This window comes from Zalophus californianus, chromosome 9 (genome assembly GCF_009762305.2).
Source record: "Zalophus californianus isolate mZalCal1 chromosome 9, mZalCal1.pri.v2, whole genome shotgun sequence".
Taxonomy (NCBI): Eukaryota; Metazoa; Chordata; class Mammalia; order Carnivora; family Otariidae; genus Zalophus; species Zalophus californianus.
In genome coordinates, this window is record NC_045603.1 from 120813375 (window position 1) to 120839501 (window position 26127).

Here is a 26127-nt window from a genome sequence, read left to right on the forward strand (position 1 = left end):
TAGCGTGGAATCTGAGACTGTCCCTGGTTGATTACCAGCTGAGATCTCCAGCCTGGGTGTCCCTCTTGGACCCTGAGCCCTGTACCCTTCACGCTTCCACCTGGAGGGCTGTTTGTACCCTGTCCCTATCCATCCGATGCCCAGATGCTGCCTCCTCTTCCCTGGCGTTCTCTTCTTCTTGCCACTCTGGGAGTCTGCATTATGAGTTATCTTCCTGCTAGACTGAACTCTATGAAGAGTCAGGCTGTCTTTTTCTCTGTAGCCCCAGCGCCTGACACATAGCAAAATCTGATAAATGGATGAATTAACTTTTTGGGCCAACATATCTTCTTCCCATGGCTTTTCACTGTGCCCAAGGCTGCTAGCTCTGTGATGGCTTACCCAGGACTGTTCTAATAAACACACCCATTTTGATGCCCCCTAGCCTTGTGTGCATTTCATCGTATAATGGAGGTTATTACAAGGAGTTCTAATATTTCTAGATTTATTTTAATCAAAACATCTCTTTTGGATCTGCATAGATACACATTGATTTTCTTTCTTAAAACTCCCGGTTCTTTCCGTAATTGTATCATTCTGTAGCACAGCAAAGTTGCCCAATAAATACTTGTTCAGTAAATGACTGAATTCTTTTGAGGGTATTATTTCCTCAAGTTTTTTTTTTTTTCTTTTACTTTTTCAGAAGAGTCTGCCTTACCATCCACTTCTCAGTCTAGGCAAATACAATATTTCCTAGGATACACACCACAGTAGGGTAGGGAACTATCACATCCTTTCAACACAAACTTGCTAATGCTTAGAATAGTGCTTGACACATAGCAGGGGTTCAGTAAACATATGTTGCGTAAGGGCACCTGGGTGGCTCAGTCGGTTGAACATCCGACTCTTAATATTGGTTCAGGTCATGATCTCAGGGTTGGGAGATCGAGCCTCGCGTCCGGTTCTGCCCTGGGTGTGGAGCCTGCTTAAGATTCTCTCTTTTCCCCTTTAAGATTCTCTCTTTTCCCCTCCCCCCACTCGCTTGCACACACTCCCTCTCTCTAAAATAAATGAATAAATCTTTTAAAAAAGTATGTTGAGAAAGTGAATGAAGCAGTAATATTTAAAATATTGACTAATTTTGCACATTCTTTCTCTTGAAACCTCTCTTTGCAAGACAGTTCTTAGCTTTTAAAATTGCTTCGAAACTGTGTTGCTTCATAGACACCTATTCCTCACTTTCTCCTATTTTTACTTAAATACTCAGTGATTTCTGTAGTTTCATCAAAAGTTTATAGCAGTATTCTCTCAATAAAGCAGGAACATTTGCTTTCTAATGTGGCATCTAACAACTTCCCTGTATTAGAAATCCAAGGACCGCCCCTGTTTTAAAATGTCATAGTTGGGAAATTTTTTTGGTGTCTAAGTACCTGAAAAAAGTGGGGCTTGCATTAGTCTGCTCAGGCCACCATAACAAAATACCACGGGCTGCAGGGCTTCAAACCACAGAAATTTAGTTTCTCACAGTTCCGGAGGCTGGAAGTCCAAGATCAAGGTCTGGCAGGGTTGATTTCTGGTGACAGCTCTATTCTTGGCTTGCAGAGCACTTTCTTGCTATGTCCTCCATGTATGTGCATGAGAGAAAGAGATCTCTGGTGTCTCTTCTTCTTGTAAGGACACCAGTTGAATTGGATCAGGGCCCCAGCCTTTGACCCCGTTTAGCCTTAATTACCTTCTTATGGGCCCCATCTCCAAATACAGTCACATTAAGGGCTTAGGGCTTCAAGATACGAATTTTGGAGGGACACAATTCAGTCCATGACAGGGCTTAAATGAGAAATGATCTGCATACATCATAGGTCATTTTGAGATAATTAAGTAACAAACATCTTGTAATTGTAAGCTACTATCATCAGCCAGTTTCTTTAGCATAGGTAGATTATACCACCTATTGCCATCCCAGGAAAGTGTCTATATCCAGTTTTTAGATTTTTTTTCTATTTTCAAACTGAACAATTTTAACTAAAAAAGGAAAAAAATTTCCTTCTGGGTCCTATTTCCAGTCCTTAATTGGCCCTTGTGAGCCTCTTCTAATTTGTGGTCTCGAGCCACGGTCATTTATAGAAACAAAGATAGTGTACAGTAGTAATTATGTTTTTAAGTTTTCCAGGTCTCGGTGGAATTATGGAGCTTGGAATATAGGTTTCACATGTCCTGTGCTGGCACTTTGGCCTGGACAGATGTAAGGGAAAAGGCGGGTAAAGGTGTGACAATAGAAAAGAAGTATTCCTACACCACTGGGAAAGCCGAATAAAGATGAGCTTTTAAAAAATGTTGCCATTTCCAGTGCATTATACAGATTAAAAACTTATAAAGTATCTGAATTTTCTTCCAGATTTTATTATACCTTTTGGGACATACCTACAGTGAGCACATACTGAATGTTAAAGAAGAACTGGCAATCTTACATATATATTTGTGGAGTCCCCAGATGCGACTGTCATTAATAATTAAGGCACATCATTATAATTTCAGTGGATTTTGCAGGTAGGTTTAAAACCTGTTGTTTTTCCAGTTAAGTGTAATGGTCACATGTCATTTTAACTTATTTTATCATGAATCAAAGGAGACATTATAAAGAGATTTAATTAGAACCCACTGGTAACCCAAGCCAAGTTTATACAATTAAAGAAAATTGCACCATTGGAAGTTAGAAGCAAGAATGTCTTTCTTTTTGTAAGCATATGCAGATATGTCCTCTAATTTGCATTCCATTTCCCTAGAAGAATTATGTCATGAAAATTGCTTTCCTTTATTTTTTGCTCGTTCTTTCTACTGAAGCTTCCTTTTTCTTCCACCATCGTCAGGCCAGCACTGTAGTCTTTTTTGTCTTCTGTACGAAGTGATATGCAATGCTCTTTGTAAAAGGATATGTCTGAATTTCTGTTTGAAGGGCCTGTTGCTTTTGTGCAGGAGCCCCAGGCTTTGTTCCAAGGACAAGAAGCAAGAAGTGATGCTCATTTGTTTGTTTGTTTGCTCATATTTCTGATTGATTTTTCCTCTAGTGGCTATACTACCTGTTATAACAGAGTCAACTTTTGATTTGTTTGAATTCAGCTTTTGTGTCATGGCATTCTGAGAACAATGAAAGTGGCAGAGTTTGTCAGTTCAGGAAACTATGAAATAGAGTTGAGATGTAGAAAAAAGAATTAAAGAAAGAAACCTTAAAACATCATTCTATTCTTCTTAACACGTGTTATTTTTGATAGCGGGAATTGACTTCCCCAAGACAAAGTGATGTAAATATTTACTTTTTTGTGTAATTATGATGAGAACGTGGAGGGCGAGCAGCATTTCCTGCTCATGTTTGAATCTTCTAGAACATGGTGCTTTAACTACAGTGAATAAGAGAAGTGGAAGTTGCCTTCACAGTTACCTTACATGGGCATGTGTTTGTTCTCTAAACATTTGCTGTGGACATCACGTTGCACCGGGCCCCGTTGATGGCAGAAAAAACGAGAAACCACGTTTTGCATGGTGTTTATGCTCTTGCTCCGGTGCATGAAGTGGCCGGGGAAGGTTGTCACCGGAGCAGGGGAGTTTTAGGCCGCTGTAAAGGTGAGGATGAGGGAAGGAGATGGTGTTGAGAGGAGCAAAGGAAAGAAGGAAGGACTATGATAAAGTTCGGAGCACCTAGCGTCTACTTGTCAGAGTGTCGAGGAAGACACCATTACTGAAATGTAGATTGAGGCCAGATCGGTGAAAGAGTGGTCTTAGATGTTCAAATATGCATATTTTTGGTATCTATAAAACAAACAAACAAAAATCTCCAAAAGAAACCACTTTTGAAAACAAGTACTGACTTAACAAACATTTTTGAGTATTTACGAGACACCGGGCACTTTGCCAGGAGGTGGGGGGGATAGCATGAGAAATAAAGTAGATATGACCCCTGACCTCACAGAGCTTGGTGTTTACCCTCTCACGGGCATGCAGATAATTGCTGCACGGTATGATAAATGCTTGATAGAGGGAGACACTGTGCTATTATCAGAGGGATAACTAGCCGGCTTTGGGAAGTAAAGGAACGGAAACCTTGCCAATGCTACTTTAAAATAGTTTTTGAGGGATTTTACTGAATCATTTTTTTGAACTGTGATTCCTGCTGTTCTTTTGTATAATAGGTACCATCAGTTTTGCTTTTAAGTTTGCCTGTCTCCCTCCAACTGTTTTCTCTATTCCCTATTTGCCTGTCAGTATGGGTGTCCAGAAAATATCATTCAACACTAATCAAGCCACAGATTCCATATAAAATGTAAAAAATGCATTTTTATAAAAGAGTGTCAATCAGCTTATTAATTTCAGGTTGGTTAAGAAGATCAATATATAAATATTTGCATTCACTTAAAAATTCAGACACATGTTCTCTGAATTTCAGTTTTCAGTACTCATGAATTTGAAAAGTATTGAAAGTAAAACTATGACCATTTTTCTTCATCTCTTTCATACTCCCACCCTCTGTAGGGATAGTTTTGAATTAAAAGCTTTTCAAGACTGGGTCCCAAATATTGAGAAAACATTTTGCATTTAAAAATACACATGGGGGCACCTGGGTGGCTCAGTCGCTTAAGCATCTGCCTTCGACTCAGGTCATGATCCTGGGGTCCCAGGATAGAGCCCTGCGTCAGGCTCCCTGTTCAGCGGGGAGTCCGCTTCTCCTGCTCCCTCTGCCCCTCTCCCTGTTCGTGCTCTCTCTCTCAAATAAATAAATAAAATCTTAAAAAAAATTAAAAATAGACATGTATCTGAAAGAGTCATATATACACGTGCTGTGTATGTTTTGCATACTAATGTCGAGTGTACATGCACGTTTGAGTGGAGAGTTACTGAAAGCTAGGGGTAAACACTGGTTTGCACTGTTTGGTTTCCACCTTCAGTGTTCTTGGCCCAATCTGTGCTGACAACGAACCTCTGGGATATCCCCTCAGTGCTGTGGGGTCTTTTCCTGCCAAATATTGTTCTCTTGCAAGATTAAATAGCTGAATCAGTGTGGCCTGAATCTTGATCCTGCTGAGAATATTAAGACTCCTGCAGATTGTAATACAGATTAGCTGGTGAGAGCTCTGTTGGAAAAATAAAGTGAGTTTCCCTAAATGAATTTAACAACTGCTGTGAACCTTTTTGTGTCCTCTAGCATGAGTGTGTATGCTGGCAGTTAACCACTTATTTCCCTCATTTTCCCCAAAAGTTGCTCCTGCCCACTGTCTGGGCATTTACTGTAAACATTTTTATAACTTTATTTCACATTTATGTTTCACCAGAATAAGGCATTGAACATGTTAAAATGATTCATTATTGTTCATCATTATTTATTTAAGGAGGAAAACCATTTTTTTCTGAAATTATATGATGAATTTAACGTTACTTACATAATTAAACGAACCACATCACTGGCTTATTTGGAGAAAACTGATCAGCATGTTGCATTTTGATCATGGGCTTTATGTTATTGGTCGAAAAATTGCAAAATATTTAACAAGAGGCCAGAAGGACAGAATGGCCAAAATGATTTACATTGTTTCCAACCTCCATTCCATCATTATCCCTGCTTCTAGGGTTAGATCATAACCTTTGAGGGTTCTGAATCCCACAGAGATTATGATGTGTCCCCTTAAATGAAATAAACTAAAAATATCAACACCAATAATGCTGAACTTGAAAGCATAGTACACACAGATAACCTGGAAATGAGTAGTTGCTAGATTTTCTGATTGCGGCGGGCTTCTGGATAAGTTCATCGAACTCTTTTCTATTTTCGGGGGCCCTTACCTCGCATGTGTACGAAGCATGTGCTCATCTGCTTAGGAGGCAGCCCTCCCATCTGCTGCCTACACGGTTCCCGTTTGTCTCCTGACAGCTCGAGTGCATGCATGCGTGTGTGTGTGTGTGTGTGTGTGTGTGTGTGTGTGTGTGTGTGTGTGATTTCTCAGTACAAATGTCTGTGACTGATTTGTTGATGGCAGAGCATGACACAGTGGTAATACTGTTCACCTTACCAGCGCCATATTTACTTCTGCAGATCCCTCCATAGATTATTACTGTGATTATTACTTTTAATATTCTAAAAGTTACATGATTAGTTAAATTACTTTTTTTTTAAACTTGTTGGCGTAAATGCACCAAACACTGGGGGTAAAAATGTACCGAGAGAAGGCACAAGAAGAAGGAAGTATGTCGGTTTGGCAGCCTTTAGCGTGTCTTCATAAAATAGCCTCTATTTTGCAGTTATCCCATATGAGGTGTTAGGCAAAGTACTACCTGAACTTAATTTCTGGATACTTTGGAATTTAGCTTGCAGCTTCACTGTCAGTAAAGAAGTGGGGTCAGAATGGAGGTCTTCTGTCCGCTAATCTGGTTTGCCTTTCTTTTTGGACACTTGACTCTTGGAGTCACGTTGGTGGCATTGTTGAAATTTGCAGTCCTTCAGAATTTGAATTTCAAGGTGCATTATAAAAAACAACTCTTAAATATTAAACTGTAAGCCCTCTAAAACATTATCAGTGGCTTAAAAAATTAATCAGTTCAGGCGGACAAAAATATTAATGCGTTATCCTTAGCAAATGTCAGTGGAATGTCCATTCCTGGGATTTTTCAATATTAAGACTAAATCCCCCCTTTAAATTGTGAAATCTATCACACACACAAAACAGTCCACAGAAACCTATACAGAGTTTAAAGAATAGCAATAAAGTGGGCACCCGTGTACCCACCACCCAGCTTAAGAAATGGACAATTTTTAGAAAATTTTGAAGGCCCCTGTGTTTCCCTTAGGCTTATAGCTCATCCCCCTGAGTAGCTACCAACAACGTAAAGGCCACCGCATCTTAAAAACACAGATTTTCATAATGAAATGATGAAAAGACAGTATGAAAATCCAATTGCCATACATGGAAGCAATTCACAGATTTTGGAGAAAACCTGTTTGGCTTCTTGCACCATTAAAGTACACATAGTCTATAAGGACTTATGCTCATTCAGCATTTCAGGACTCAGGTAGGAGCATGACAGTCTCTGTGTCACTGGGCATCCTTCTCTGTGCTCAGATGACACCTACTCCCTGAATAGATGACAAGGATGGGAGCAAACATTCACGAAGGCCACTCTGTGTTGGGCACAGCCTTTCCCATTTATTTCATCTGTCTTTCTCGACAATCCCTAGCAGTAATTGTCATTACCCTCATGGCACAGATGAAACAAAGCTCGGAGAGAATGGACAAGTTGCCTAAACGCATACAGCCGATAAAGACCAGAGCTGGGATTTGAGTGCAGGTTTTTTTCTGACTTCAAAGTGCAGGATTCTCCCTCTACACCAGAATTTTGAGATCATTACTTACGTGTGGTGTCTGGAGCCCTTGTACCAGAGGGCAAATGTCAGAGATAGGAGGTTTTTTTGTTTCTGTTAATGCAGAAGTTGATTTATCCTTAAATGGCATTTTGGAGGTCATATAGTGATATTAGGACCAAATTTAGAAGTTTCCAATTTCTTAACATCGGGAACAGAGCTTTATGAGTAGAACCTTTCATTCAAATGTTCTTTATGTGTTGACATACAGAAAAGTTTTGTATGGCCCCCGGAAGAGTGAGTACGGGAGTTATTCATGTGGTACTTGATGTTAGGTTTTAATGCCTGTTCCCCTGTAGGATATAGTTACCTTTATTGTCCTACTCTCCTGTGAAGGGGCCTGCTCTGTGCTTGGCACTGTTTCAGGAGCTGAGGATACAAGATTGAAGCATAGGTCTCTCCCAGCCTAGAACACAGAACACAACTCCCATAAGTGTGTTGAGAGAGGGAGCTGCGGTTTGGAACCTCGCCCCAGCTGGGTTTGGTGATAGTCACAAATGGCTTACACAAGAAGGTGGCATGAGACGAGTTTCTAAGAATGAATAAAGATAGAAGCAAGTGAGAAAGAAGTGATGGTGCGCAGCAGGTGGCAAAAATGTTCCACATGGGGGACTGGCATATATCAGGAGTTGAGAAGAGACTTGTGTGGTGCGTTTGAGGAACTGTGAGTACAAATTTTATCCTGAAGATTTAGGGGAGTACCTGCAAGATTTTTCTTAGTAAGGGAATGACACCAGATGGTAGGGTCACTCTCTGTATAAAATGTTGGGAGTGGTTTATGTAAGCTTGTTGTCAACCTGGTCCTTCTCTGGGTGGGATTTCCCTGTCTCCGTGGGATTTTGAAAGCCCTCATCCCAGGCTGTCGGGTCTGGGGTGGTTATAGCACTGGTATTTGTCGGGGTCTGCTTTGGGAGAACAAAAGAAGAAAAGAATGAGTTCTGGTATCTCTGTATTTATGCTATGCCGATAAAAAAAAAAAAAAAAAGCTAAGCAGTTCCATTGCGTGGGTCTAGAATTGAATGACAAACGTTGAGCACAGGTGTCTGTGTGGTATGTAAATAGGGCAGTGGTGTGTTCACGCCCCAACTGTGAGACAAGCCTGGGATGGCTAGTCTCCGACACAATGTCAGGTTGGCAGGTCTGAGAGTGTAAACCCGTATAAATATGTATGCCTTTAGCATTGCATGCAAATGCTACATTAGTTCCATACAAATATGGAGAGAAAAATCTCAGTTACCTAAACTGTCTGCAGTGGGGGGTGGGGGTGTTCTGGAAAACTTATTACTGTGTTTTAATAAAGGTGAAGCCTAAACCTTTGTTGCTTTGTCAACAGTGTCCGACAAACCAGAGGGCAGCTAAATTTAACTCAAAAATGTAACTGCCTTTTGCTCACTGAGCAGGCCAGAGGTGACAGACGTTGATCAGCACAGATCACTATATGGGGCAGGCAGATGGTCGAAGAGGTGACCTCCGGAGTCCCTGTTATCCTCAGGACACTGTCTGGAAGTGATATTTCTGGAAGTTTATGAGGATGCTTGTTTGAGACCTTTGACTACCTTTGGGCCCTCAAGTCAGAATCCACAGGAACAAAATCCTAGCAGTCAAATTGTTTTGAATGACTTAGTTTTATGTGTGTAAGGAATTGAGGACTGGATCCTAGTTAAAAGCAAAGGAAATTCATTTTGAATTGTTGCAAGGTATGTGAGTAAGAAACAAGAAATAACTTCCTACGATATGTGGATTTATGAGAAAGTCTTAAGGCTCTTTTGACTTTTAAAATGACCTATTTTAGCAGAGCATTATATCTCCATCATTATGCCTCTTTTCTCCTATGTCTCAAATGGGAATGATCATAGTTGATGCTTATTTTAAGTTGAGAGGATCAATGAAAGCCTGATGGAAAAGCCCTTTGTGTGACGCAGAAGAAAGACACCATTATGTAGAAATGTGAAATCAAGCTCTCTCTATGGAGACAGGTGCACGGAGGGGAGATTGGCTTTCCTTTTGGGCCTTTTATGATTTTATGAAAATGCAATTGAGAAACACGGGGAAAGCTGTGTAGTCTGGCTTGAGAGAGTCGGGAACTGCGTGTGCCCTGATGTAGGGGAGGGGAGGGGAGAGCAGGCATCATCACTGGCTGCTCTGCCCTTGGCAGATCCTCTTAAATCCCTCCAGATCACACATCGAAAGCCAAGTGGTGGTAATTGTTCCCGAGGCTCCCTAAATGTTATATTTTGAAATGGGAATTAATACCTAGCAAAAAGCGCCATGTTTTAGGAAAGATCCAGTTTTCTTCTTCCTTATGGTTTTGTTCTCTTAAAAAGAATTATTTGAGATGAACGGATACGTATGGCCCCGAAAAGGAGTCAACCTAACCTTATTCATAAGGCGGGAGAATGTTGAAGTCTGAACAATGTTGGATTACAAGGTCATTTTGAAGGACAGGATGTGCAATAATTAGGACAGGCAGAAACTAAACCACGATGAACAGTAATCCTAAAGAAAATTAAAACACAAAAAACACTGCATTATTTATTTGGATTCAGTGGGAACTTGCCAAGGGAGAGGCAGCTGGCTTTCTGCTCTTTGAAATGTTTGTAGACTAGAGGAGAAGTTGTCAATCAGATTTAAGCCCTCACTTAATTCTTGCTCTTAGGCCAGATCTAACTGTACGGTGAAGTGGGGAATACACACGGTTAACGACGTGACTCAGGACAGCAGAGACACGGGCCACCGTGACAGGTAGACCGGAGCTTGGATTCTGCCTCTGCCAATTTCATCATCACTAGCTGCCATTTAGGCTCTGTCCTCAGACCTTGGGGCCTTAGGGGGTAATTTTAGAGGCAGACGAGGCATGGCTTCGAAGGACGGCATCTCCTTCTATTATGTCTGTTACTCTAGGAAACAGAGTAATAGGGGTTTCTGCCTCATTCATTTCCCTGTATCTAAATTTCCACAGCTGTAAGATGGAAATAAAAAATCCATAACTTGGGACGCCTTGGTGGCTCAGTTGGTTACGCATCTGCCTTTGGCTTAGATCATGATCTTAGGGTCCTGGGATCGAGCCCCTCATCGGGCTCCTTGCTCAGTGGGGAGTCGGCTTCTCCCTTTGCCTGCCACTCCCCCTGCTCCTACTTTCTCTCGCTCTGACAAATAAATAAATAAAATCTTTAAAAAACTAACAAACAAAAATCCGTTACTTGTAGGATTATTATAAGAATTACAGATTAGCTCTTATTCGTAATTAAAACACTTGGCATAGTGCTCGATAACTGATAGTTTTATTATTGCTGTGAAATAAATTAGAAATTGAGACACGATCTTGGCACAAAAATGTTAAAGAGTCGCTTTGTCTTTGGAGAAAAGGGAATAGTATTTCCAGTCTTCAAACTGATCGCCATTTTTAACAATTTATTTTATTTTATTTTGACTTCCTCGAAGTAACATTATTTTGATTGCTGTTGCTCACAGTTTTGTATGAAACATCATCATTAAACAGGTTGTAAAATTTTCCTGGGAGCTAATGTCCGTTTTAGAATTTTCACTGATGAGCATAGAAGTTGATCCTTTTAATGAGAATAAGCATACTGACTTAATGATTCCCATTTATTCAAGGTGAAAAAAAATTCTCATTAATGCAGCTTGGCACAACACATATTATTATAAGTTCGTCAGTGAATTGTTTCCCAGTTTAGGCTCAGGACCCTGCGATTTTCGGGCAAATCCTTAATGATGCCTTGCTTCTTCACAAGCATTAGGATAAACATCAAGGTTATTTAAATGTCAGCTTTTAAATAGGATGAAGGAGATGGAGGGAAGATGGAGGAGAACCTATATTTCTGTTGGAGTTCTGTATTTTAACTTAAAAGGGTAGAAACTGACATTTAAATCCGGCTACTGCTTCTTTAAAGGGCACAGATTCCAGATTCAGTTTTTGATCTGAAGGAGGAGATCTGTCAGTGTCCGCGGCAATTTCCAGGCGATGTGGACATTTGAAGGCACCTCGCTGCAGTGGGCTTGCTCGCTGGGGGTGTCCCCTGTTCTGTTATCTGTGTTCTTCCTTGCAGTGCTCAGTGACTTTGATAAAGAGGAGCCGATAATCATCTACAGCGTTCGTTACTATTAGGATTACTCGTGTGCTCACACTTGCCATTCGTCATGCTTAGCACAGTCTTGGCAGGTCCAGAATTTCTGCTCTTTTTCATCCAGAAATGAATTTATTTTGTGACCTTTGTTATGGATAACCATGCTGTGTATTACACATAAATCCACATCTGCGAGAGGATTCTAGATGCTTCTGCATGGCGACTCTTAAGGCACTTACCGCACTGTGTCAAAGGACTAATTGAATTTTTCTTTCTCTCCAGCCAGGTAGATTGTGGTTCCTTGAGCTCAGGGCATGTGGTCAGTCCTATTTTTAAGCTCAGCACCAGACATAGTGCCTGTTGTGTATTAGCATCCAATAAATGTTTTAATGAATAAGTAAAATTGTGTGGCATTTTGCCTCACTGCTGCACAGCATGTAAGTTTATTTCCAGATTCATTTCCACTCAGAACTCTTAATGAGGCCCTGACCTATTTTGCCATACTCCTGGCTCCCTTCTCTTTCCATTTGCCTCCTAACAGAGATGCATTGCAATGTCTCAAAGATTTGGTCTGTTAAGGAATTATGAGGGACGTTGTCTGGTCTGACTTACATATGTGAGTCGGAACAGGTTAATTGCTGAAATAAACAGTCCTCGGATCTGAGCACAGCAGAGCTTTATTTTTCTCTCAGGAAACAGGCCGATGTGGGTTGGCAGCAGACGGGGTGGTGTCGGGGCCCTGCTTTGTGCATTCGTGTCTCTGCTGTCCCCTTGGGTCTGAGAATGTTGCACTGGATGAGCTACATCTAGCATGCAGGCAAACAGAGCGAGGAACCGTGGTGGGTCATGAGAGGTCCCAGGGGCTGGGTCTGGAAGTTGTGTACATCACCCCCATCCATACCCCACAAGAGTGGGACTTGGTGGCCATCGTCAGTCCCTGTCACAAACCTTTTATCAGTAGTCTGTCCTTCTCGACGAGGCAGAAATGCTGTAGTCCTCCCTTATCGGTGGGGAATACATTTCAAGACCCCCGGTGGATGCCTGAAACCACCAATAGTACTGAACCCTGTATATACTATGTTTTTTCCTATGCATACATACCTATGATAAAGTTTGATGTATAAATCAGGCACAGTAAGAGATTAACAATGACAATGAATGATGGAAGAGAAGTTATAACAATACACTGTAAGAAAAGTGAAGTGAATATGGTCTCTCTCTCAAAATACCTTTTTGGACTGTGCTCGCCCTTCTTGTTGTAATGGTGTGAGGTGACAGAATGCCTGCATGAGGAGGTGACATGAGTGAATGGCGTAGGCACTGTGACACAGTGTCAGGTCACTACTGACCTTCTGATGGTAAGTCAGAAGGAAGAGCATCTGCTTCCGGGCCATGGATGACCACGAGCAAGTGACAGTGTTCAAAGTGAATCTGCAGATGAGGGGGGACTATGTAGTGCCAAATGCTTGGTGTGTCCATTCAGCCTTTAAAATGCTTGCCGTGTTCTCCCAAGAGCTGAATTTGAGTTTCAAGGAGAAGTAGGCACTCTCTATAGCAGAAGTAATACTTTGAGTTGAGAGCTCTTTTCCTCTTTTCTTTGTTTTGACCGTAGACCCGTCAAGCCTGGTTCAGGCACAGATGAGACTGATGCCCAATCTAAGGTGGGCAGTGAGACCTTGTCAGAATATGATGAAGAGGGGACAAAGGTTCAAGTGTGAAATGCAGACTTGATTTTTTTTTCAAAGGTAATGAAAAAATATTTTTAAGTTAATTTATACTATCACAAAAAGTACAAAAGTAAAGAAAGTGAAACTCATAGTGTACCCAGCTGGCCGTTTCTTGAACTGAGAAGACTCACATGGTCTCTAGGAAATTATTTCCTCAATACCTGTCTCCCCCAGGTAAGCACCTTAGTCTGTCTCCATTTGAAAATTGGAGCTGGCTGGAGGACAGGAGCCAACTGCCAATGGACAATTGTGTTGTGTCCAACTTCACTAAACCATTGGGCGTCATTGTATTTCTTTTTTTTTAAACTGAGATATAGTTGATATGTAACATATTAGTTTCAAGTGTATAGCATAATGATTTGATATTTGTATGTAGTGTGAAATGATCACCACAGGTCTAGTTACCAGCCATCACCACACATAGTTATATTTTTTTTCTTGTGACAAGAACTTTTTTTTTAAAGATTTATTTATTTTAGAGAGAGAGAGAGAGAGAGAGAGAGAGAGAGAATGTGGGGGGGAGGGGAAGGAGAGGGGAAAGAGAGAATCTCAAGCAGACTCCACGCCCAGCGTGGAGCCTGACTCGGGGCTTGATCCCACAACCCTGAGATCATGACCAAACCCTGAGATCGTGACCTGAGGTGAAATCAAGTCAGATGCCCAGCTGACTGAGTTACCCAGGCACCCCTCTTGTGACAAGAACTTTTAAGATCTACTCTCTTAGCAACTTTGATATATACTCTGTGATATTGTTAACTGTAGTTATTATTCGGTACGTTATCTCCCCAGGACTGATTTATCTCAGACCTGGAAGTCTGTACCTTCTTACCCCCTTCACCCATTTTGCTCATTCTCTCCCGGCTGCCTCTGGTAACCATCAATCTGTTCGCTGTGTATTTTCTTTTGTAATTTTTTAAAATTTACCTGCCATGACCGTTTATGAATCAGACACATAATATAATGGTATACAGGTAAGTTTTGAGGATGATATATTGTGAAAATTATTTTTGAGTCATATTCTTTGTGAAAAAGCTAGTGTCTGAGGCCATTGAGTGATTTAAAAAATTGACATTTCCTTTTGGGGTCATATGTAACAATTCATAAATTTACTCTAGAAAAGAATGTGATTCCTTTCAGCTCAGGAGAGATACATCTAAGTGTAAAAATTATGAATAATCTGAAGGCTTCAAAGAGTTTGTGGAAATTCTCAGTTTGTGACTACAAAATAGCAAACACACGGAGAGAATCTGGTTTCTTCCAATGGGTTGTGCCTTTTTTTTTGTCATGCAAACTTGTGCATGTATTTTATGAAGTGTTAATGCAGTTAGTATCTAATGTTCCTAATTTATGCAATTGGATATTTCATAAATGGGCTCTCTGCATGCAAGCATTTGTACACATTAATATTTATGCAAGTATTCAAATCAATGCAAGGGCATCTGTCTGAGTATGTGATAAAAATATGCATATGCATGAACATTTGTACCAGGGGATAAGTCCCCAAAGTTAGTGATTGCTGAGGTTACAGTTTTCAACTTTTGTCTTCTTGACAAAATTTCTTTGACTAGAAAAGGTATGCAGAGAAATAGCACCGGCATTAATATTGACAAATGAAATTGTTTTATTCAACTGTATTAGATAGATATAAATGACAAATCTGTGGAAGCTTCTTTAATCAGCAATACCATGTGTAGAAAACAGTATTTTAGAAAACGTGGCAGTTATCACAAAGAGGATGTATTCTCATATATTGCCAATACAAAGAACATGCTGTTAGTAATGAAATAATTTTTGTCAGAAATACTTTATTTCTTTATAATTTCTTTACTTATTTTAGCTTGGATTTGGCCCCTAGAAATAATCAGCATAGTCAGTACGGGAGTTCCTGGGCTCATTTTAGGATGCGTATACGAATGTAAAAGGTAAAGAGGGGTGGGGGGAGGAAAAATTCTCATTTCAAGTCCTCACGATCACTGTTGATGTGCTTGTCCATGACATCCCAGGGGATTTTGGTTCCGGAATCTTTCCCAGGCTAGAAACTCCAGTCTCTGGGGTCCAGCCTCCCTAGGCAAGCTAAGGAGCCTCCCCTTGGAGGCCAGGACCTTCCAGGGCACTGGTTTGGAGCCTAGCAATTGACAGCCTTCACTGCTTGGTGATCTACTGACCTCCACCCCACATCTTTGTTATTCTAGAGGAAAATTGCTCCTTGATCTCTTCATACTTCTGATTCTGCTTTGTCTATTCATTGGGTTTAACTGGCAAAGTGTTTCTCTTAATTTATAAACTTAGTTGTTGGTAAATTTCCAGGCTCCCATGTTTTCATTTTATGGCAGGCCCAGAGTAAATAGACTTGATTCTGAAATAGCAGTTTTGCAGTTTAAAGATGTGTGGAAGATTTTTCTTTTTCTTTTCTCTTTCATTTCTTTCTTTCTTTTTCTTTCTTTCTTTCTTTCTTTCTTTCTTTCTTTCTTTCTTTCTTTTCTTTCTTTCTTTCTTTTTATTTCTTTCTTTCTTTCTTTCTTTCTTTCTTTTCTTTCTTTCTTTCTTTCTTTCTTTCTTTCTTTCTTTCTTCTTTTCTTTCTTTCTTTCTTTCTTTCTTTCTTTCTTTCTTTCTTTCTTTCTTTCTTTCATTCTTTCTTTCTTTAATTCCTTTCTTTCATTCTTTCTATCCTTTCTTTATTTCTTGCTTTGTTTCTTTTTTCTTTCTTTCTTTCTTTTTCTTTCTTTCTTTCTTTGTTTATTTATTTCTTTCTTTATTTCTTTCTTTATTTATTTCTTTTCTTTCTTTATTTCTTTATTTTCTTTCTTTCTTTCTTTCTTTCTTTCTTTCTTTCTTTCTTTCTTTCTTTCTTTCTTTCTTTCTTTCTTTCTTTCTTTCCTTCCTTCCTTTCTTTCTTTCTTTCCTTTCTTTCTTTCTTTCTTTCTTTCCTTTCTTTCTTTCTTCTTGCATTCCTTTGCTGAGGAATTTACACTCTACCAGCTAGTTTGGAAGGGATTGAGAGTTGTGGTGTACCTTTGTCATGCTCAAGTAACATCTGCCCAGTAAAATTTTGGTTAGCTGGTTTTAAGCTGAAATGTCAGGGAATTAGTGTTTTTTTTTTTTTTCTTATGGGGAAGGAAAGGTTGAGAAAATTATGAATGGCTTAGGTATGAATTGAAAGGAATCGCTTGCTCAGTTATACTGTCCTTTCTCAAAGCCCCGTTGGTGCTTGTTCTTCATGATCCCCTGAAGGGAAGGTGCAGGTTTTTGTGTCTGTGTGTCATATGCGGAGGGCAAGGCTAGAACTACCCATGTGACAGAGGTGGCTGGTTAAATGTTCTCGATCTCTCCTGGGAATAGAGTGTTAACTACTTTGGGTGTTTTGCAGTTATATCATTCCAGGCAAGCCCTATGCTAGAGAGCCTGGACCTGGATCACGTACGCTTCTTGTGAATTGGAAGAGGCTCGGAACCATTTGCGAGGATTTTGTCTTTCTTGTTGGTATTTACTTGATCCACCTCTAAGAGGGGGTCATCCGTTTAGTCTCAAAACAGAAGGGGCATCAAGTATAGAAGTTTTCCAGTGGGAAGGCGTTCTATATGTTGTGGGCATGGAGATAAGACTAGAGTGAGCAAAGGAGAAAGTGGCATAGGATGTAAAGGAAAGAGAAGGCAGGACCATGATAAGAGTTGGTATTTTACTATAACTATAGTGGAAGCCTTTGAAAGTTTTAAAGCAGGGGTGTGACACAATTTGATTTACATTTTCAAAAAGATTACTTGGCTGCTGTGTGGGGAAAAAAATGGATTGCCCAGGGCCAAGAATGAGCACAGGGAATGATTATGGGGGACAGGTAAGGTAGGGTAGTTTGGACTAAGCCAGGGGTAGAAATGGAGAAAAGAGGATAATTTTATGTTTTATTTTGGAGGTGGGGCTCCTTCAGCTTCATGCTGAAGAATGAAAAGTGGAGAATGAGGGAGCAGAGAAAACAGAGGTGTCTCGTAGAATTTTGGTTCTAGCAAATGGGTGAATGGTGTGGCCATGTCACTTAGACAAGGAAGACCAGGGAAGGAACAAGTGGTGGAAGGTGGAAACCCCACTTGGTTGGATCTGAACGTCCAAATGGAGGCGACCAGTAAGTTCTTCTCCCTACAGCATGGAACTCAGGGGTGAGAGCAGGGAAGGAGGTACAAACTAGAGCGAGTCATCAGCACCTAGATGGTATTTCAAACCTTGGAATTAGCTGAGGTCACCTAGAGAGAAAGTGTAGAGATGAGAAGGGAAGCTAGGAAGTAAATTAGGAAACAGAAACCAGGGGAGGAAAGCATTTTTAAAAAGAATAGTGGTCAACTGGCAAATGCTGTCGAGGGGTCAAATAGAGGGAGGGCACTGAGAAGCTCATTAAGTCTGGTGCCATGAAGGGAGCTGCTGACCTTGGCAAGAGCAGTTTTAGTGGTGTCGCAGGGAGGAGGGCCAGGTTGGAGTGGGAGGTGATGAATCGGAAATAGTGAATAGAAGTTAACTTGTTCAGTCCGTTTTGCTGTGAAGGGCGGCAAAGATGGGACTGAAGCTGGAGGTAAATATAAGGTCAAAATATTTTTGTTATATTTATCTTTTTGTTGTTGTTTGGTTTTCATATGTGAGCTGCTAAAGCATATTTGAATTAACATTGATAGAATCGGTCTGGTGGAATAGAAGCCGGGGATGCACGAGGGGAAGAGAGGGTTGGGGAGGAGAGAGGAGGGTGGTGGGAATAGAATTCAAAGTCTAAGTGAAGGGGTCGGCCTTCGATAGGATCCAGGAGTGCTGCTTCCACCGTACCGGGGGGAGGCGGAAGGTGAGGCGGCGTGTGGTCAGGTACGGGCCGGCTTGTGGTTAGCGGTGGAGGGCGAGGTAGTCACAAGGGGTTGCTCCCGTTTTTTCTGGGTCTGTGCCTGTGGGCTCTCCTCGTTGTACCTCTCCAGTGCCTTCCTCTGTTCTCCTCTTTCTCAGTGCCTCAGAGTCTCAGCTCAGTCGCCCATCCTGTGGACGTCCAAGTTCTTCTGTAAGCATTTGCAAGTAGAGACGTAGCCAGGCTCGGAATGAGGCTGAGTAGCTCTTTTTACCTTAATGCTTAGCTGCCCGGGAGGGTGGCCGTCTGGCCATGTGTGGCTACAGAGTGCTTGAAATGTGTCTCATGTAGTGGAAGAATTGAACATTTAATTTTATTTAATTTAATGTTAAAACTGATACTTGATTCAGTTATTAGAAAACTTTTACTATGTTTGGGACAATATAGATAACTGAATCTATACCAAGTAGTTTTGGTAAAATTTAGCATCTGGACTATGAGTATAAATTGTACCCTGGGGGCACCTGGGTGGCTCAGTTGGTTAAGCGTCTGCCTTTGGCTCAGGTCATGATCCCAGAGTGCCAGGATTGAGCCCCGCATTGGGCTCCCCACTCTGTGGGGAGTCTGCTTCTCCTTCTGCTCCTACCTCTGCTCGTGCTCTCTCTCTCTCTCTCTATCAAATAATTAAATAAAATCTTAAAAAAAAACTTTAAAGAATTAAAAAATATATTGTACCCTGATTTCAAAGACTTAGCTAAAAAATATGCAAACTCTCATGGATGGCTTTATATTGACTGCGTGCATGTTGAAAGGACAATAATTTGGATATGTTGAGCTAAACTATATTGCTAAATTAATTTCACTTGATTTAAAAAATTTTCCCTTTTAAAAGTAGCTACTAGAAAAGTTCAAGTTAATAGATAGCTTACATCACATTTCTATTGGCTGGTACTGTTTTATGAGATGTGCCTTTAAGTAAGGCTCCTATTTTATTTTATTTTATTTCATTTTTTTAAAGATTTATTTATTTATTTATTTGACAGAGAGATGCAGCGAGAGAGGGAGCACAAGCAGGAGGAGTAGGAGAGGGAGAAGCAGGCTTCCCGCGGAGCAGGGAGCCCGATGCGGGGCTCAATCCCAGCACCCTGGGATCATGACCTGAGCCGAAGGCAGACGCTTAATGGCTGAGCCACCCAGGCGCCCCAAAAGGCTCCTATTTTAGATATACACTTACTTGGTCATGACTATGTAGGAGTCAGCCATATCTCACCATAAGGAGCGGTGACTGTTTAGGATACAGGACCTCTCAGGGTTGGTGCAAAACCGGGATTTGAACCCCAGCTCTCCGGCCACCTACAGGCTGTCCCCTGGACCACATGCCACGTGGAAGTCATTTGTGCATTCTTGCTCTCAAGTTTTTCTGTGTTTACCCTAGCAAAGGATATTTACATGGACTCTTAAAAGACAGAATTTGGTTTTTAACTTAAGCAGTTGAAATTATGACTCTCGGGATATGGTTTTAATGGACTGTTACTGACTTGGCTTTGATTTAACTGAGGATACACAGTTTCCAGTTAGGCCTCTCTCTGTCCATGAATTCAAAGACTAACCGTTAACTCTTTCATGTGTCTTATTTACTACTAATGATGACCACCGTTTGCTCCATGCACTGGGTCTCCTATTGTCAAGTGCCGGCATGCGCTTCGTCCATTATTCCATATTTGATGATACCCTCCTTTTGTCTTGCAACTGTTCAGCTTTCGTTAAGAATCCCTGTGAAGAAAAGATTTATGTATTTCTTATAGGAATAATTTAAAGTTACCATAAATTTCACACGGTTAAGCTGAAGTTTGTGATCCACCACAGCGTTCCGTGGGCATCTGAAGGTCAGTACGTCCCAAACAGAGCTCGTTATCCATTCCTCTGATATTCTTCTTTATTCCCTGTCTTATTTGGTCTCATTGCCACACTTCAGAAACCTCCGCCATCTCCAACTTCTGCTCCTCCATCGGCCCCCGCAAGCAGCCATCCGTCGTGTTCAAGTGAAGTTCCCAGCCCCTCCAGCCTCTTCCCACCCACCACCACTGCCTGACCAGACCGTCGGCATCTCTAACTTTTCTTCTGGCTCCAGCTCATCTGTGATCTCTTTCCGGAGGGGGGCATTTTTGTCTCATCTTTGAGACCTGAGGCCCGACTGGAGAGCTTGTTCTGTTGACAGTGGTGTTCATAGGTTGTGTTTCTCTCTTCACGCGCATCTGTCCTCCCTCGCTCCTGAATCCTGTTAGCAGAGCTTATTCAGCATGACTCTTCAGGTGGCTGCACGATCAGCATCAGTTCTGCAGGCTCTCGCCGAATTCAAGAGTGCATACTATGCCCATGTAGCACCTTGGCTCACACAGATCCAATGGAGACCTCTCCCGGCCATTCCAGTTCATGAGGGACAGATTTCTTTCTTGGAGTCGAAGTCCTATGGTACTATGTCCCGGGGGAATAGAATTGGCTGGAAATTCCTAGAATAGGATATTGAATACTCAACAACCTTGGGACAAAATGTGGGTAATTTCCATAAAGGTGTGTGTGTGTGTGTGTGTATATATATATATATATATATATATAGGCCGAGCATTTGGTTCATTGTTTATGAGCCAAAGCTTGCATTAGGAAACTAAAAAGAAAAGAAAAGAAAAAGTAACAAAAGGGACTGCATAAGAAGCAGAATTTCATATAATCAAATCCCAAGTTTGTTTAAGTCCTCTTTGAAAAATTAGTCAAATTTTGTTAAGGATAGCAAAAGAATCCTGTTACTATAAATCACGCCTACAGCTCCATGTTACCATTACTTCAGCATGTACCTTGGGTCTCTCTCCAATAGGATTTAATTTCAGAACTGAGTCTACAACCATCCTGACCCCAGTGAAAAGGGAATAGTTATTTCTGTCTATAACATAGCAACAAGATACCCGTAGCTACTCAGGCAATTTTGGGGGGCATCTGATGAAGAGATATTGGTATTTTTATATGGCATATAGGATTTCATAAGACATATAATGGAGAGCTTAGTTAAAATGTTCTTTTCTGCTCTTTCTCAATTTACTGGCAGCAAGTCTTGGAATGGTGGGGTCCCTATGTTACAAATACACATTTACAAATGACCCATATCTACAGACAGCTGGTCCCCACCTCCCAGGCCCCCTGATGAATAAGAGTATTGTGAAAAGCCTCAGAACTTTTGAAGAATGAGTGGATTTTTAGCTAGAGGAAAAGTAGGAACTGCCCAAAGTTCTGTCAGTTAGAGAAAGCTCTCTCTGCCTAGATTCTCTGACATGAATCAAGTCAATACGGTAACCCCCAACTCCAAATGGTGTGTTATTGATTTTGTTTTTTAAATTTTGTTGTTCTCCCTGGAATTCCAATAGTTGGGTTCAATTTAGTTAACGAACATCTCCTTTTCTAAAAGTGAAGGCTAAGGGCGTGTCAGCAATTCATACAGTAAGTGTGAATCAGATTGCTTTCTTCAAAATAAGGTCAGTGAGGTCAAGAAGAAAGAAGTTAGAAGAGAAGCTAAGTGTGTTTGGTGGAGAGAAGAAGCCCATGCTTTTGGAGAGAGGACACTTTGGAAAAGGGGACAGAGCAGAAGCAACGAAGAGGAGAAAGTGAAGGGTTTGGAACAACTCTGCCCTGAGGACAGGGGAAACCTTTGGGGTTTGGGGTATTGAGTTGTAAGAGGGGAAAGATGAACTTTTGCTTTTTCAAAATGTTCCTAGGAGTCATCCTATATTGATATAAATGGTGTATCCATATGATGGGATATTCTGCAGCCATTAAACAAACAGGTAGATTTATGGTTAAAAAGAAAGTACCCAAAAAACCGTATAGTATGCTCCCATTTCTGCATATAATTTTGAAAGGTTAATATGCATATATGCATGCATTTGTTTGCATGAATATATGCAGAGTATTTGTGGATGAAATGTAATAAACAGTGACTTGACTGCCTCTGGGAAAAGAGCCTGGGGACCTGGGTCTGAGGTAGGATTTTTGTTTGCAATTTGGGGGTACAGTTTGACTTTTTATGTATATTATTTTTAAGTTTAAAAAAAGAACTAGTTGAAAGTTTTCTAGGATCACTCTTACCCTTAGGAAATTTGGTGTGTGGCGGGTGGGGGGGGGGCAGGGGGAAGTGGGGAGGAGGGAGCAGGTGTGGGTGGTGGGGAGGAGGCACGTAATCTCTTTGTCCTTTCTTCTGAGTCGCAAAGCTCAGGGCTCTTGTATGCCAGGACTCCCCTAGTTTTATTACCTCAGCTGGATTACGGTTAAATAAGTTTTTTCTGGGCTGACCTGGAACTGAACTAGTATTTATAATCTCTTTCTGTGGGGAAAACTCTACAGTGTTCCAGAGGGTATACTAAACTAAATTGTCTCCACCCATCCTCTCTCAATATTATGTCCATTACCTTCCTAGTAAAAAAAAAAAAAAGGTCCTGCCTGTTCACATTCTTACTCATCACAAATGACAGAAACATTATATGCAGTTATGTGCTACATACCTTCTGGGTTTTCGTTTGTTCCAGCAAGATACTCTCTGTTTTGCCCTTTATTTTCCAACTAGCTTATAATTTTTCTGAGGAAGGGTAGTATATTCTATCTGTTTCCATGCCTAGTAGAGAGCTCTAGGCATTCAGTAACTATTTGTTGAATCATAGGTTAAGGTGTGGGTGAGTGTCTAAGTGGATTGGTCACTGTAAACTGTCATAGATAAAACTTTCTTGGCCTCAGAGACATTGTAGCAAGGACTTCAGTGTAGTACCTGGATTCTCAACATTGGCAGTGTTGACATCTTGGTCCTGATCGTTCCTTGTTGTTGGCCACTGTCTTGTGCCTGATAGGATGTTTAGCAGCATCCCTGGCCCCTCCCCACTAAATACCATAATGGACCCCAAGTTGGAACATTCAAAAATATCTGTAGACATTGCCTCTGGGGGCAAAATCACCCTAGCTGACAATCACCAATTTGGAGTGATTTTGGATTTGCTAGTCAGTCTCCAAGAATTGTTCTATATTGGGAGAAAAGTCTTCAAATCTTGGAGACCTAGGGGTGGGGTCAAAGCAAGGCCTTCTTAAAGCTTACATTGTGCTTTTGTGCGGAATTAGAAAAGGTGCCCCCCCACCCCCCGCCGGGCACATAATTAGAAAAGGACCAGAGAAGGCAGTGTAGGCTGGATTTCATCTTCCATTTGTTCCCACCCTGTCATTCCCGCTGGGTTTTTGAATAGGAGGCGTTCCTATGGCCTGGAACGAAGTCCAGAAGTCTACCTGAATGGGGAAATAACAGGTGCTGGGAGCCAGTCCCTGTGTGAAAGGATGGAGTGACAGACTAGGCTGGCATTAAATCAGCTCCGCTTTCGTCACTTCCAAATAGTGTATCAAGAAGACACTTCCTCATTAAATGGGTAAGGGGGCCGATTATACTTCTCAGGTGCATTCACCTAACAAATGTTTATTGAGCATCTACCATGTGCCCGGAGGAAAAAAAAATTCTCTCCTCCCCCACAATCCTTATTTCTGTGCTCTTGGTATGGTCATTTTATTTTATATTAATCAGAATCTTTCTTATTAATACAGTCTTCTTTTTTTCCGCTTCCACTTAATTCATTCACTTTCGGAAGGACCAGTTATAATTACAAGCAAGAGGAACAGCAATCAAAGACATGGCTGGAATTCTCAGAATGATTCTTAGGCGTGTGTCAGTGCTCCGTGAGCACACACATGCCAGGCTGCATTCTGGAGACCGTCTTTACCGGTTCTGATATTTATACGCTACCCTCCCATGCATTGGTGCATCAGCTGCCAAGACAGTTTGTAGACCCTCCTTCCCCGGAGGTCTTTAAAAATAGAACTAACTACCCATCTGTCCAGAATGGTTTTGATGCAGTCCTGCTGCTTGGAAGGAAGAGGGCGAGATTTTTCTGTCAAGGTTTGTTTCAGTCTTGCGTGTTCTTAAGTGGATAAGTTTGCTTTTTGGTGGGGGGAGGGATGTAAAGTGACACTCTGTGAATTTCTTGATGGATCACTCTATGCGTTTTGGTTAAATAGAATAAATTATATATTTCTCATGCTTTTAACGTTTCTGAAGCGCTTGGCGCATTTGGAGCCTCGCAAACAAACCTGTGAGGTAGGTGGGGCCCTTCTCTGGGTCCCTGTGGCACAGACGAGTCAGCGAGGCACACAGATGTTCAGCTCTCGGCCCAGACTCAGCACAGGGATGCCATTCCTACTGTCAGCCCTCCAGGTTCATCGTGCTCTTTTCTTCTCTTTTTTTGTTTCCCCTCCCCCACCTCTTATCATCATGCTCTTTTCTCTTGACCCTCTTGCTTCTTTGTGTTTGTGAGTTTTGCTCTGTCTTTTGGTTATAAAGACAATCGATTGGGAACCAAAGAATTAAAAAGTAATTGGGGGAGCCTATTTAGGACCATTACCTTCTCTATTTCCCCTTCCAAAAAAGTGCATTTTCATGTAAAATTATAGTAAAAATTATTGCTCACCTCACACCCAGACACGCACATATATGTCCGTATATATGTATTTATATGTGTGTGTGTATATGTATATATATATATATGTATGTATGTATGTGAGTTTGTGTGTGTGTGTGTGTGTGTGTGTGTGTGTGTGTGGGTGTGTGTGGGTGTGCAGATATAGGAGAGCAGGGGTATGTACGTATATACGTGGGTATATAAGGATAGCAGTGTGTGTCTGTTCCTGTATTAGTCAGGGTTCAGCAGAAAAGTAAACCCATGTGAACGCAAATAAAGAGATTTTACTGAGGTTTGGGGGTGGTTAAGGGAAAAGGCAAGAGATAGTGAGGCACCCAGAGAGTCAAGGGGTCATGACCCCCCTTTGGGTTGAAGCGCATGGAGAACTTGAACCATCATGTTGTAGCTGTGAGGACAGAGCTCCTACCAGAGGAGGGCACCACAGGAGAATGGGGGAGGGGAAGAAATACCCCTCGTCTCCCTTCTCTTCCTCCTGTTCTCCTGTCGCTGCTTTCCACTGGCCAGACTGGGTTAGGATGGAGCCTGCAAGGAAGCCATGGAGATGGCTCTCCTTCTGGGACAGAGCAGGGTGAGGAAGGAGGGGGAGGGACTGAGGTGGAGGCAAATGGAGACTACCCAGGAGTGTGTGTGTGTGTGTGTGTGTGTGTGTGTGAATTTGTCCTCTCCTTAAAATTGAAGTATGGTCGATACACAATATTCCATTAATTTCAGATGTACAACACAGTGATTCGACAACTCTGTAGGTTTTGCTATGCTCACCATAAGTCTAGCTACCATCTGTCGCCATACAACAGTATTAAAGTGCCAATGATTATATTCCCTACATGGTACCTTTCAGTCCCATGACTTATTCATTCCATAAATAGAAGCCTATACCTTGCACTCCCCTTCACCAACTTGCCCATCCCTCCACCACCATCCCCTCTGGCAACCAGTTTGTTCTCTGTATTTAAGTCTGTTTGTTTTGTTTGTTAGATTCCACATATAAATGAAACCATATGGTTTGTGTCTTTCTCTGTCTTATTTCACTCAGCATAATACCCTCTAGGTCCATCCCTGTTGTTGCAAATGGCAAGATCTCTTTCTTTTTTATGGCTGAGTAATATTCCATTATGCATATATAAATTATATATAACTACATAAAATTATATATAAATTAGATAAAAAATATATAATTAAAATAACATAATATATATACACAACACCACATCTTGTTTATCCATTCGTCTATCACTGGGCACTTAGGTTGCTTCCATATCTTGACTATTGTAAACAATGCTGCAATGAACATAGGGGTGAATAGGTCTTTTCAAATAAGTGTTTTCATTTTCTTTGGGTAAATACCCAATAGTGGAATTGTATTTCTATTTTTAATTTTTTGAAGAACCTCCATTCTGTTTTCCATAGTGTTTGCACAGATTCACACTCCTATCAATAGTGCACAAGTATTCTCTTTTCTCCACGATCTTGCCAGCACTTGTTACTTTCTGTCTTTTTGATACTAGCCATTCTGACAGGTATAAGGTGATATCTCATTGTAGTTTTGATTTGCATTTCCCAGATGGTTAC

At 41.2% G+C, this 26127-nt stretch overlaps 1 protein-coding gene and 1 long non-coding RNA gene across 4 annotated transcripts in view; both read left to right on the forward strand.

Moving 5' to 3' along the window:
* Positions 1-26127, forward strand: part of NEBL (nebulette) — a 350953-nt gene that overhangs the window by 186867 nt on the left and 137959 nt on the right. The window lies entirely within an intron of this gene.
* Positions 1-26127, forward strand: part of LOC113922633 — a 53436-nt gene that overhangs the window by 6569 nt on the left and 20740 nt on the right. The window contains exons 3-4 of one of the 2 annotated variants that reach the window (XR_003520008.2): positions 2375-2526; positions 13079-13198. This is a non-coding gene — a long non-coding RNA (uncharacterized LOC113922633). Of the gene's footprint in view, positions 1-2374; positions 2527-13078; positions 13199-26127 lie in introns of those variants that run through there. The other variant, XR_003520009.2, reaches the window with a different exon arrangement.